This window comes from Aotus nancymaae, unplaced genomic scaffold, assembly GCF_030222135.1.
Source record: "Aotus nancymaae isolate 86718 unplaced genomic scaffold, 86718_ANA_hifiasm-v0.15.2.pri h1tg000036l, whole genome shotgun sequence".
NCBI classification, from domain to species: domain Eukaryota; kingdom Metazoa; phylum Chordata; class Mammalia; order Primates; family Aotidae; genus Aotus; species Aotus nancymaae.
The window spans coordinates 31194955-31208080 of NW_026988450.1; positions in this window are offsets into that span (position 1 = coordinate 31194955).

The following is a 13126-nucleotide window of genomic DNA, read 5'->3' on the forward strand; positions in this document are numbered from 1 at the left end:
TCACCAAACTGGCCAACAGCTGTGTGCAGTGTTACAGGTGGTGGTATTCCCTCGCTAAATATTACATGCTAATGTTGTGTGTTATTCTGCAGTTCCAGAAGTCAGAATTTGGAGTACCTCTGACTGAATTTGGAATCTGGAAGTCAGAATTTGTACTATCTAGGACTGAGAAGAGAAATTATCAATAAAATAAACATATGGGAAGTTTTTGCCTTAATTATATTTGGTATGTATTTCTTGAGCATTTACTAGGTACTAAGAAGTATTTTAAACAGTGGGTATACAGACAGCTGGGAACATGACAGACAGGGTTTTCTTTTTATGGATCTTATTTTTTAATAGGGTGGGGATATACCCAATTCACCCATGAATGGGCAAACACGTGCACATACGTGCATACATGCAAACATGCATGCATACACACAAACATGCACACATACACACACACACACACACACACACCCCAAGAACAATATTAATGCTGGGCAAAGAATGAAACCAAGATGATATGTGAGCTGGAATTTAAGGAAGCCTCTCTGAAGAAGTCAGCTAAATAAAAATCTGGGGCCAGGTGCCATGGCTTATGCCTGTAATCCCAGCACTTTGGGAGCCTGAGGCAGGAGGATTGCTTGAGCCCAGAAGTTGGAGACCATCCTGGACAACAGCAAGACCTGATCTCTACTAAAAATAAAAAAAATTAAAAATTAGCCAAATATGGTTGCATATGTCTGAGCTATAGCTACTAGGGAGACTGAGGAGGGAGGATCACTTGAGCCCAGGAGTTCAAAGCTGCAGTGAGCCATGATCACATAACTGCACTCCAGCCTGGATGACAGAACAAGACCCTGTTGCAAGAAAAAAAAAAGATCTTGGAAAATGCATCCTGACGCCAAGGAAGCAGCGGAGTCTCCGTGTTGAACTAACTCTGAAAAACAGAAAGGAAGCTGCTAAGACAGAGCTCGGGACTGGAGAGTGCTCTTAAGATTTCCTTGGCCAGAGTCAGGCCTTCAGATTAAGTGCCAAATATTCTGTCTCCAAACCCAAGGATTATATAACCTTGCCCTTGAGAAATGTAGGACCTTAGAAGAGAATTAAAGAGACTGAGTGAGGCTGAGAGTGAATTAATGAAAACCTAATAACTATTTTTATGTTCAGGGAACAAAATAATGAAAGTGATCAAGACCATTTACCTTGCCTTCTAAAGACACCACCTTCCTCACTCCCTGTATAGCAACACTTCAAAGTTTTATCCAGCCACCTCTTCATATTTGTAAAGATCTTCTTTCAGGTTTATTTCTACATCTATTTATTTGCTGTAGTGATGTGGTAGCTTATGAATTTTTGTTTGTTGTGCCACTTCTATGCTAATATATGCAAATTGGTGATTGTGTTTTGGAAAAGTTGTCTCTCTGAGTGGCATATAATATCAGTATGTGATATTTAAGCACGAAATCACAACATAAACAGCAAAAACATCATTTGTTTTCATGAGATAGCAAAAATTGTGACAGATCATGTTGAGCACAACAAACCCAAAGGCAGACAAGCAAGAGACAGAGGGCAAGGCAGGCTGCTCAGGGTGAGCTGATTTCATTTTACAACTTGGAATACCCAGCAGTGTGCCCATATTTAGTACGACATTGTCATGGCTCATATGGGTTACATAGAGGTAATTCTGCAATCCTAAAATACTACAGTAGGGTATTTTGTGGATAGAGAGGGCTTACTTCATCGAAATTCTTAGTAAAGAAATGTTACAATCAATGAATGTTATTTTAAAGGAATTCAAAATGAAAGAATAATTGAGTCTGTAAAATCTTCGGCATTCCCTATAAATGCAATAAACAATGAGTGGACTGTGTATCTACTATCTCATTTAATCTTCCCACCAATATTATGCAAATGGCCTATTTTAACAAATATAGAAATTGAGGCTTAGGAGTATTAATTAACTTATCCAATACCACACTTGTCAGTGATTCCATAGCTGGAGTTTTACTCCAAGTCTGTCTAAGTTCAGAGTCTCAGCTTTTAAGCACCACACGTACTGTCTCAGAAGGAGGATAAACCAGAAAAAAAATGGTCCTCTGGGGCAAGTAATTTCATAATGGCTATAAAAACTATTTTTAAAAATTACATCTCCAGAGTAGGCTGGAGATTCATTTTCCTATTTCCACTCACTCATTCATTCAACAAGTATTTACATGCCAGGCAGTGTTCTCTGCACTGAAACTACGATAATAAATGAAAGAAAATCTCTACCCTGCAGAAGCTTAAATTATAGTAGGGGAGATGTATTAGTTTTGCACAGCTGATGTAACAAATTACTACACCCTGGGTGGTTTACAACAATAGAAATTTCCTCTCTCACGGTTCTGGAGGCCAGAAGTTCAAAATCAATTTGTAGCTTGTAGGGTTGCAATGCCTCTAAAGGCTCCAGGGGAGAGTCCTTCCTTCCTTCCTCCAGCTCCTGATAGCTGCAGGAGTTCCTTGGCTGTGGCTGCAGCACTCTAAGCTCCGCCTCCTGCATGTGGCCTTCCCCACTGTGTCTTCTCTCCAGTCTCCTATCAGGACTTGTTCTTGATATAGGATCCACCTAGGTAATACAAGATGATCTCATCTCCAGATCTTTAACTTAATTGCCTGGGCAAAAATCTGTTTTTTCTGAATAAAGTTACAACCTCAGGCCCTGGGATTAGGACATGGACATATCTTTTAGGCAGCCACATTTCAACCTGCTACAGGAGAGAAACAATTTTTTAAAATCAAGAACAAATATGTAGTGGCAATAAGGGCTATGGAAAAAAATAAATAGGGGAAAGGAACAGTGAGTACAGGCATGGCGTGCTGTGGTTGCATAGTAACTGGAAGCTCTCACTCAGGTGATATTTAAGAACCAGCCTAAAGAAAGTGATGGACAAACCCATGTGGTTACTACAGTGCAGAGGGGGCTAGCTGCTCTCTAGAATCTTTCTACTTTCCTGGTCCACACTGAGCTACACGTCCCAGCTCCCTTGCTGGGAAGTTTGGAGGTGATGGCTACAGAAGGACTTTTTATTTGAAGACTTTTTTTTTTTTGGTACATCAAAATGGTGATGTGATCAGTCATCAAACAATGCTTAAATTCCTAATTCATTGCATTCCAACTCATGCTGGAAGCTGATGACACTTTCAGCCTGTCCAACAAAAAGCTTCCCCTCTGTGCTCTTTCCCCCTTCTGCCTTGTAAAGGGAGACACTCCTGAGTAACCACAGAAACCTCATGTTGAAGATGACACAACTTCCTCTAGCCTGGGTGGCTGTATGACAACATGGGGAAGGACTCCCCTTGGAGCTGTCCACCCACCCCACACTATTCATGAGAAAGATGTCCACTGTGTTTGAGGTATCCTAGAATTCTGGATCTACTCATTATAGCAGTTATCATTTCCTAAGGAATACACAACGGGGAGAGCATTAAGGCAGCAGGTACAAGGTGAGAAAGGGCATGCTCTATGTGTTTACAGAGAAGCAGGACAGACAGCCAGTATGGCTGGAACGAGGTGGGCAATGAGGAGAGGGCCCGAAGATGGAGTCGCAGAGGTCCGGGGGCCCGTCATGTACTGCTGCAGATCACAACAGACTAACTTGGGAAGTCGCTGTAGAATTTAACTGAGGAGTGACATAATTTGAGAGGATTACTATGGCTTCTGCAGGGAAAAAAGAACGTAGAAGGGCAAGTGCTTGAAGCAGGGAGATCAGTTAGGAAGCTACTGCAATCATCAAAGCAAGACCTGAGAGGTTTAGTCTAGGCTTGCAGCAGTCAAGGTGGGAGATTGTGTAGGTAAGAGAGACGTTTTAAAGGTATATCCAACAAGATTTCTTGACAGATTGAGTACAAATGTGAGAGGATGACAGAATATGAGGATGACTGAGGTTTTGGCGCTGATCCAGAAGGATGGAGCTGCCATTTACACTGTTCCATAAAGGCAACCCTCATGTCAGTATCCCATGAATACCTATAGTGACCATGATGCAGCCTTCACAGAGCCAAAGAAGCCTCTGGATGAAGAATTCTTAAAGAGAAATAGCAGGGCTAAAAAAGATTTCTTGCCTCTATTCTTTGGGATACTCTCTCAGCATGCTTTCATCCTCCCACACAAAAGATTTTTTTCTTTGCAAGTGCTGCCATCTACTCTAAATTTGACACCTGTGTGGTTTTACTGTGTTTTTTTCAAGTCTACATTAGTGGTATTTTTCTGTCTGCAGAACAGGTTTACAAAAAGCAGGAACTATCGCTATTTGAGTATCTATGCACTGTCTACTCAGATACCTTATGCAATGAATTAGGAATTTAAGCATTGTTTGATAACTGATCACATCACCATTTTGATGTAGCAAAAGACAAAACAAAACAAAAGTCTTCAAATGAAAAGTCCTTCTGTAGGTAGCCTACCTAGTCCAGAGTGTGAGCTCTCAAGAAACAGAAGGATTCTACATATTATCAGGACCTCTTTAGTATGAAGAGAAGATTCTCAAAGCCATCATAGAAGATAATTCCCCCTCTATTCTCAGAAAGTGCAAATTTCTTGGAGAAAGAAACTAAGCCCAATGTATGTTTTAGCATAGAGAGAATCCTTTTCTAGGCTAGAAAATCTGCTTCCTAGCCATTAAACAGATGCCATTCCAAAATAAGTGAAATAAGTGATTGCTGTGGTTTGAATGTTTGTCCCCTCCAAAACCCATGTTGAAATGTAATTGTCAGTGTAATAGTATTAAGAGATACAATTTTAAAGAGGTGATTAGGCCATGAGGGCTTTACCCTCATGGATAGGATTCACCTTAGGAAAGGGTGAATCCTTATCCACTTTCGGTCTCCTTTGGCTCTTCTGCCACACAGAGAACAATGTTTCTTCCCTCGAGAGGATGCAGCATTTAAGGCACCATCTTGGAAGCAGAGACTAGGCACTTGCTAGACAACAAACCTGCTGGCACCTTCATGTTAGACTTCCTAGCTTCCAGAAATGACAAATAAATCTCTGTTCTTTGTAAATCACCTAGGCTCAGGTATTCTGTTATAGCAACACAAAATGGACTGAGACAGTGATGACAGCCCCTTTCTTGCTGCTAAATAAAAATGTCTTTTAGATTGAAACAGAAAAAGTCCTTCAAGAAAAATATTAACAAGCAAATTCATTCAGACCTCTATTCTACAACGTTCCTTAACAATAGGTATAGACAAATACATGACAATTTTTTTAAAAAAATATGAAACAGTTGTATTTCTTTTGGGATAAAGTTCTGAGCAGGACATGGGTTCTTAGCTTGTCATCCTTTGGGCTGGCTCAGGATGAGGAGCAGGATCTGGATAGCAGCACCAAATTCACTTATCTTCAGCAAAGGTTTATAAACTGCCTAATAAAACAAGGCATCCAATATTCAAATATGAAAACTTGGTCCTGCTCCCCAATGAAGTGTAGGCATCAAAACTAGATTGTCTTCCTATTTCCACCTGTGCTACATAGATTAGGCTTACTGCATTACAAACAAATCCAAAATGTGTATTCAGTTTTCTCTAACATTGCAGTCCAATGTTGAGTTTCCTTTTGGAGGCTTTCTGCCACATCCTTCATGGACCAAGGCTTCTTCCATTGTGGCTCCTCCCTTCTCCTGATATTCTTGTCCTCTCCAGTAAATCACAAGAGGGAAAAGGGCATGTGTAGACTTGTGAGCAAGTTTTTATGAGACAGTCTTAGAAAAGGAACACATTTCTTTCCATATTCCATTAGCTGACTCAGTCACATGGCCACAGTGAACAGCAATGGAGGGTGGAGAAAGTCAACAGTTGAGTGCCTAGGAAGAAGAGGAGATGAGTCATAGAGAACACATCACAGATTGGACACTGATTTGTTATTTCAGGACATGGAACTCTGCCAGACGCAGTTGCTCACACCTGTAATCCCAGCACTTTGGGAAGTCAAGGCAGGAGACTTGCTTGAGCCCAGGAATTTGTGACCACCCTAGGCAACACTGTCAGACCCTGACTCTACAAAAAATAACAATAAAAAAATTAGATCAGTGTAACAGTGTGTGCTGGTCGTCGCAGCTACTTGGGAGGCTGCACTCAGGAAGTCAAGGCTGCAGTGAACCATGATTATGCCACTGCACTCTAGCCGGAGTGACAGAGTGAGACCGTCTCAAAATAAAAAATCAGAAAACATAAATCTGTTGGTGGCAGAAACTTTGTGGACTTGCCAAGATTTTACATATTACTGTTGCCTTTGTTTTAATATTTATAGGAAAACATCACCCAGCCAAAGAAAATAAATAGAAACAGAAAACTATCTTGAGGCATTCACAAGAATCTTTGAAATAGAATATTCTAATTCCTTTTTTTTTTTTTTTTTTGAGACAGAGTCTCGATCCATCATCAGGCGCCAGACTGGAGTGCAGTGGTGCGATCTCGGCTCACTGCAACCTCTGCATCCCGAGTTCAAGCAATTCTCCTGCCTCAGCCTCCTGAGTAGCTGGGACTACAGGTGCGCACCACCATGCCCAGCTAATTTTTGTATTTTTAGTAGAGACGGGGTTTCACCATATTGGTCAGGATGGTCTTGATCTCTTGACCTCGTGATCTGACTGCCTCGGCCTCCCAAAGTGCTGGAATTACAGGCGTGAGCCACCATGCCTGGCCAGAATCTTCTAATTCTTTTGTCAGTTCCTCATCATTTATTATGTTAAGGAAAAAACAACCATCCCTTATTTCTTATTTTTAAAATATTAATTTTCAGGAGCCTTTCACTTCTGGATTCTGTATAAGTCAATTATCTCCAGTTTTTCCTGGCTCTCTACTCTTCACAGGGAATCAGTCATCCTGGAAGACAAAAACAGAAGTACCTATAAATGTCGTGTGATGAAGGAGGAGATTCATCAGCCAGATTATCTTAAGTGGCTCCAGGCAAGAAAGGAAGATGGTGCATAGGAGACAAGGCTACTGTGCACCTCCCACTCATATGGACAGAACAGCATGTAGAGACTCACGCCGTGAACTTTTGCTCAAAGAACCACCACAGGAATGTACCAGAAAATGCAAACAACTTCACAGATCCTTTGAAAGAAGTGGTATGCCGCTGCAAATTCCATGAGACAGCCAAAAACTGTGAGTTCCCAAAGTGTGAGAGGGGAAGATCTGCCTCTGAACACACATCCTCCCTGGGGAAACTGAAAATCCAGATCACAGGAGGAAGAGTTAACCTTATCTAGAGCTAAAGAGAATTTAGGGAGCCACACGAAATATAAAAGTAAAAGCAGCAGCAGAAAGAGCCTTGTAGGCAGTCTCAGTCCCCAGCTCAAGCCCAGGGAAGCCATCCCTGACTATATCTCACAGGGGCCCTTGGGGAAGGCCAACAGAATTGTGGAGGAGTCACAGGTCAAAAGAAGCTCCCAACTGAGCTTTGTAACAATTTTCAAATGGGCACACATTTTCTTGAGCAGAATCTAGGGTATGAACAAGAACTGCTACAGATACAAGCACAAGAGCTGCTGCTGACATCATGGGCAGACAAGGAGGTGCAAGGCCCAAAAGCCATGCTTGCTTCCTCAACAAGGAAGCATACAACCTGGAGCAAGGTCTGAGTCCCATGTGCAGGCTGCCTGGATCTAAACTTCTTGCTGTTAGTGGGACACTGAGGGAGTGAGACCGGCTTCATCAACTGTGTGGGAGTTGGGTGAGGTCTATTGCTAGCAGCTTTCCCCCACTTCCCTTGTGAACTATATGGCCCTGCAGAGACAGCCATAATCCCTTCTGGAGCATAACCCCATTGACCTGAAAAACCACCTTCCCATCCCCCACAATGGTTGCAGCAAGCCCTGCACAAAGACAGTCTAAGCTCAGGCCCACCTACCCCTGCCCCTACCTGATGATATTTCCCTATCCACCTGGTAGCCAAACACAAAATATGTAAACTCTTAGGAGTGTTATGACCCTTCCCATTGCCCGAGAAACCCGAATATTTACCCTGCCCAACTTAGGGCAAGCTTACATTCCCCTTCTACTACCACAGCTGGTGCTGTCTTGAAAGTGCTACCTCCTGGCTGGAGGCCAACCAAATCAAGTCATTATATCAACTAACAACAGAATAACCCTGCTCCCAGAAAGGAGAAAACAACAGCTAATTCTACTGCCTGCAGCATCCTGGCTCACCAGAGGGCCTGAGTCTGTCCACATGACAACTTTACTGCTGGCATAATCAGCATTCAAGAAATCCAGCACACTAAACATATCTACAACCAAGGACTCACACAGAGTTTACTTCACTTCCCTGCCACCTCCAGCAGAGCAAGCACTGGTATCCAGGGCTGGGAGACCTGAAGACAGATCACATTACAGGACTCTTTGCAGACATTGTCCAGCACCAGCCCAGAGCCCGGTAACCCTGTTGGGTGGCTACACCCAGAAGAGCAATAATAATCACTGCAGTCCAGCTCTCAGGAAGCCCCATTCCTAGGGGAAGTGGGAGAGCAACACATCAAAGGATCAACCCATGGGACATAGAAATCTGAACAACAGCCCTTGAGTTCCACATCTTTTCACTGAAATAGTCTACCCAAAAGAGAAGAAACCAGAAAAATAATTCTGGTAATATGACAAAACAAGGTTCTATAACACCCCCAAAAAGATCACACCAGCTCCCAAGCAATGGATCCAAACCAAAAAGAAATCTCTGAATTGCCAGATAAAGAATTCAGAGGTTGATAATTAAGCTACTCAAGGAAATACCAGAGAAAAGTGAAAAACAACTTAAAGAAATTTTGAAACAATACAGTATATGGACAAAAAATTCTCCAGAGAATTAGATATCATAAGGAAAAAATAATTACAACTTCTGGAAATGAAAAACACATTTAGAGATATATGAAATGCACTGAAAGTTTCAACAATAGGCTAGAACAAATGGAAGAAAGAATTTCAGAGCTTGAAGACAAAGCTTTCAAACTAACCTAATCCAACAAAGACAAAGAAAAAAAAGAATTAAAAAAAAATGAACAAAGCTTCCAAGAAATTTGAGATTACATTAAATGATTAATCCTAAAGACATTTGGTGTTCCTGAGGAAAAAGAGAAATCTAAAAATTTGGAAAATTTATTTGAGGATATAATTGAGGAAAACTTCCTGGCCTTGTTAGAGATCTAGACATCCAAATAAAAGAAGCTCAAAAACAACTGGGAAATTCATCACAAAAAGACTGTCACCTAGCCACAGTCATCAGGTTAACTAAAGTCAAGTCAAATGAAAAAATATTAAAAGCTATGAGGCAAAAGCATTCAGGCAACCTATAAAGGAAAACCTATCAGATTAGCAGCAGACTTCTCAGTAGAAACCATATAAGCCAGAAGGGATTGGGGTTCTATCTTTAGCCTACTCAAACAAGACAATTGTCAGCCAAGAATTTTGCATCCAGCAAAACTAAGCTTCATAAATGAAGGAGAAAAAAGTCTTTTTCAGACAAACAAATGCTGAGCGAATTCACCACTACCAAGCCATGCTAAAAGGAGTTCTAAATCTTGAGGGAAAAAAAAAAACCTTGAAACACACCAAAATAGGTTTGTTTGTTTTTTTTCTTTGAGAGTCTCACTCTGTCACCTAGGCTGGAGTGCAGTGGTGTGATCTCGGCTCACTGCAACCTCCACCTCCTGGGATCAAGCACTTCTCATGCCTCAGCCTCCTGAGTAGCTGGAACTACAGGCGCTTGCCACCGCACCCAGCTGATTTTTTGTGTGTTTTTAGTAGAGATGGGGTTTCACCATGTTGGCCAGGCTGGTCTCAAACTCCTGACCTCAGTTGATCTGCCTGCCCTGGCCTCCCAGAGTGCTGAGATTTCAGGCATGAGCCACTGCACCTGGCCTAGAGTCTTCTTAAAGCATAAATATCACAGAGTCTATAAAACAATAACACTATGAAGAAAGGCATTCAGGCAATCAGGCAACAACTAGCATGATAAATAGAATAGTACCTCACATCTCAATACTAACATTAAATATAAATGGCCTAAATCCTCCACTTAAAAGATACATAATGGATTAAAATCCACAAACCAAGTATCTGCTATCTTTAAGAGACTCAAGTAACACAAAAGGGCTCACATAAACTTAAGGTGAGGAGGTGGAAAAAGATATTCCATACAAATGGATACCAAAAGCCAGCAAGAGTAGCTATTCTTATATCAAACAAAATAGATTTTAAAGCAACAGCAGTTTAAAATGGAAAAGAGGGACATTATATAATAATAAAAGGACTAGTCTAACAGGAAAATATCACAATCTTAAATATATATGCACCTAAAACTGGAGCTTCCAAATTTATAAAAAAATTACTACTGGAGCTAAGAAATGACATAGATGTCAACATAATAATAGTGGGGACATCAATAGTCCACAGACAGCACTGAACAGATCATAAAGACAGAAAGTCAACAAAGAAACAGTGGAGTTAACTATACCCTACAACAAATGGACTTAACAGATATTTACAGAATATTCTACTCAAGAACTATAGAATACATGTATTTTTCATCAGCACATGAAACATTCTTCAAGATAGACCATATGATAGGCCACAAAACAAGTCTCAATAAGTTTCAGAAAATCAAAATATATCAAGTACCCTCTCTGACCACAGTGGATTAAAACCGAAAATTAACTCCAAAAAGAACCTTCAAAACTATACAAATACATGGAAATTAAATAGTCTTCTCTTGAAATATCTTCAGGTCAAAAATGAAATCAAGATGAAAATTTAAAAATTCTTTGAACTGAATGATAGTAGTAACATAACTTATCAAAACCTCTGGGATATGGCAAAAGTGATGTTAAGAGGAAAGTTCATTACATTAAATGAATACATCAAAAAATCTAATAAAGCACAAATAGACAATCTAAGGTCACACCTTAGTCCTCAATACTCAGGAGGCTGAGGACAGAGGATCACTTTAGCCTGGAAGGCCGAGGCTGCAATGAGCTGAGATTGTGCCACTGCACTCCAGCCTGGGTGACACAGTGAAACCGGTCTCCAAATAAAAAAAAAAAAAAAAAAAAAAAAAAAAGCAGGTACTCATATTCAAGAATATTGAAAATGACAGCTTCATTCCATGGTCTAGAGAAAAAGCAAAAGTAAATAGTCCATTGCAGTGCAATTCCATCTAAGGGGATGGAAGCCACATATAAGCACACACCAGCACACATGCGGCCATGAGCAAAGTCTGGCACCACCTCCACACCCGTATTCCCCCAAGTAAGTCACCCTTTGTGACTATGTCCATAATATGTTTAGTTCCATACTTTCCACTCGTCACTATCACCCAATGATCTATTTCAGAATAAAATCAATACCAGCCATCCTGCCTAAAGTTAATAGCTGTAGTTCACGACAGTTCTATTAGGTTGGTGTGAAAGTAGCAGCGAGGGACAAAGATGAGAGAAGCCAAACCGGTGTATTTGAATCCAGAAGGTACATTTTGAAACCCAGTGCATTGCTACAGTTCCCTCAGGTATGTCTTCCTTTACAACAAAAAGACGCAGCTCATCCTTGAGTGGTGCCGCAGAACTATGCACTGGCCAATAGCACTTTTACAAATAGTAAACTGTGATACAACAATGGTCTGTGAACTTGCTATTTGAAACATGGTTCCTCTCTCCAAACAGCTTCAGCATCACCTGAGGGCTCGTTAGAAATGAAGAATCAATCTCAGGCCCACTGCAGAATGACTGAATTGAAATTCCAGTTTTAACAGGCTCTCCGGGTGATTTTTAAGTTCATCAAATCTGGGAAGCACTGTTCTATAGGGTTCTGGGTCTTCGATGTTACCGTCTCATTTCCTATTGATTTCTTAACACAATCATCATGTGATTCTCAATTGGATTTTGTTGCTATCTCTTTATTAGTCTGTCTATGAGGAAGAAGTCAGCCATCATGAAATCCAATTTAATTAAATGGGCCTGTTAATTAGGACACAAATGCTTCATCTTGGATTAATCCAGTTGATTACTTGGGTGGAGAAAATTTACTGAGTTTACAAAGGATAATACGATGAAGTGGAGGAACAGAGCCACTAATCCTGATTTTCTTCAAAATCTACTTATACTAAATGCATACAAGTTTCTCTGTTAATTTCAATAAATAAATTTGAAAAAATCTATTTATAAATCTTTTCAAATCTTTTACAATAATCATAGAAAATGAAATTGTATCTTGTTGCTCAAAATTCACACTCAGTTATTAAAGTTATGAAAGCAAAATTATAAACAATTACAGCATGTGCATTTATTTATTGAATTGCCAAATCCTACAGCATGCATAGGAAATATCATTTTCAAAAGGAATTAATAGAAACTCTACCAAGTCTGTATGCAATTATTCAAGCCCATTTATTAATGTCAAAGATTATCAAAATACATTTGCAATGGTTTTATTTTTTATTGTGCCATTTTATAGAGAGCATTATTCAAAAATTATTGACATACTTTAACTGGCAAAGGGTACAAGTGAAACTCTTATCTTGAGAGTTCTTTTATACTCTAGAAATACAAGCCTAAGGCAATACTACAATTAGTATAAGTGGACTGTACTCTTTAAAAAATGTGAGACCAATTATTCTCATGACTGATGAAATCCCATATGACCTTAAGTATTCCCACAATATATCAAGGACATTTTTTCTGTGCAAAGTGCCGAGAACTTATTCGAGAATGCCTTATGAAAAAGAGAATTTTCCCACAGTGGAACAGAGGAAATGCATGTTGAAAGGCAAACACTAATATGTAATAGGAAGCATGTGACATATTTAATTATGTGCCCTTGGGACATGCAATGTGTTTGCAAAGTAACGAAGGCCTTAAAGGTCATATTTGAGGAGCACAAATCAGATGTAAGAAGGAAGACGAAGGAATCCCGGCTGCATGGCATCTTAATGAGATGAAGCATCCTGTCACATCTTCACAGTTTACGGCTATTGACAGCGATCACGAACCCCCAAGAGAAGCAGCAGCAGAAATGCTTATTAAAATGGTGGGAAGCACACTGCATTTACACATGAAATATGATGCAATTGAAGGATATTAACAAAGAATTGGATTGGTCTTTTTTTCCTATA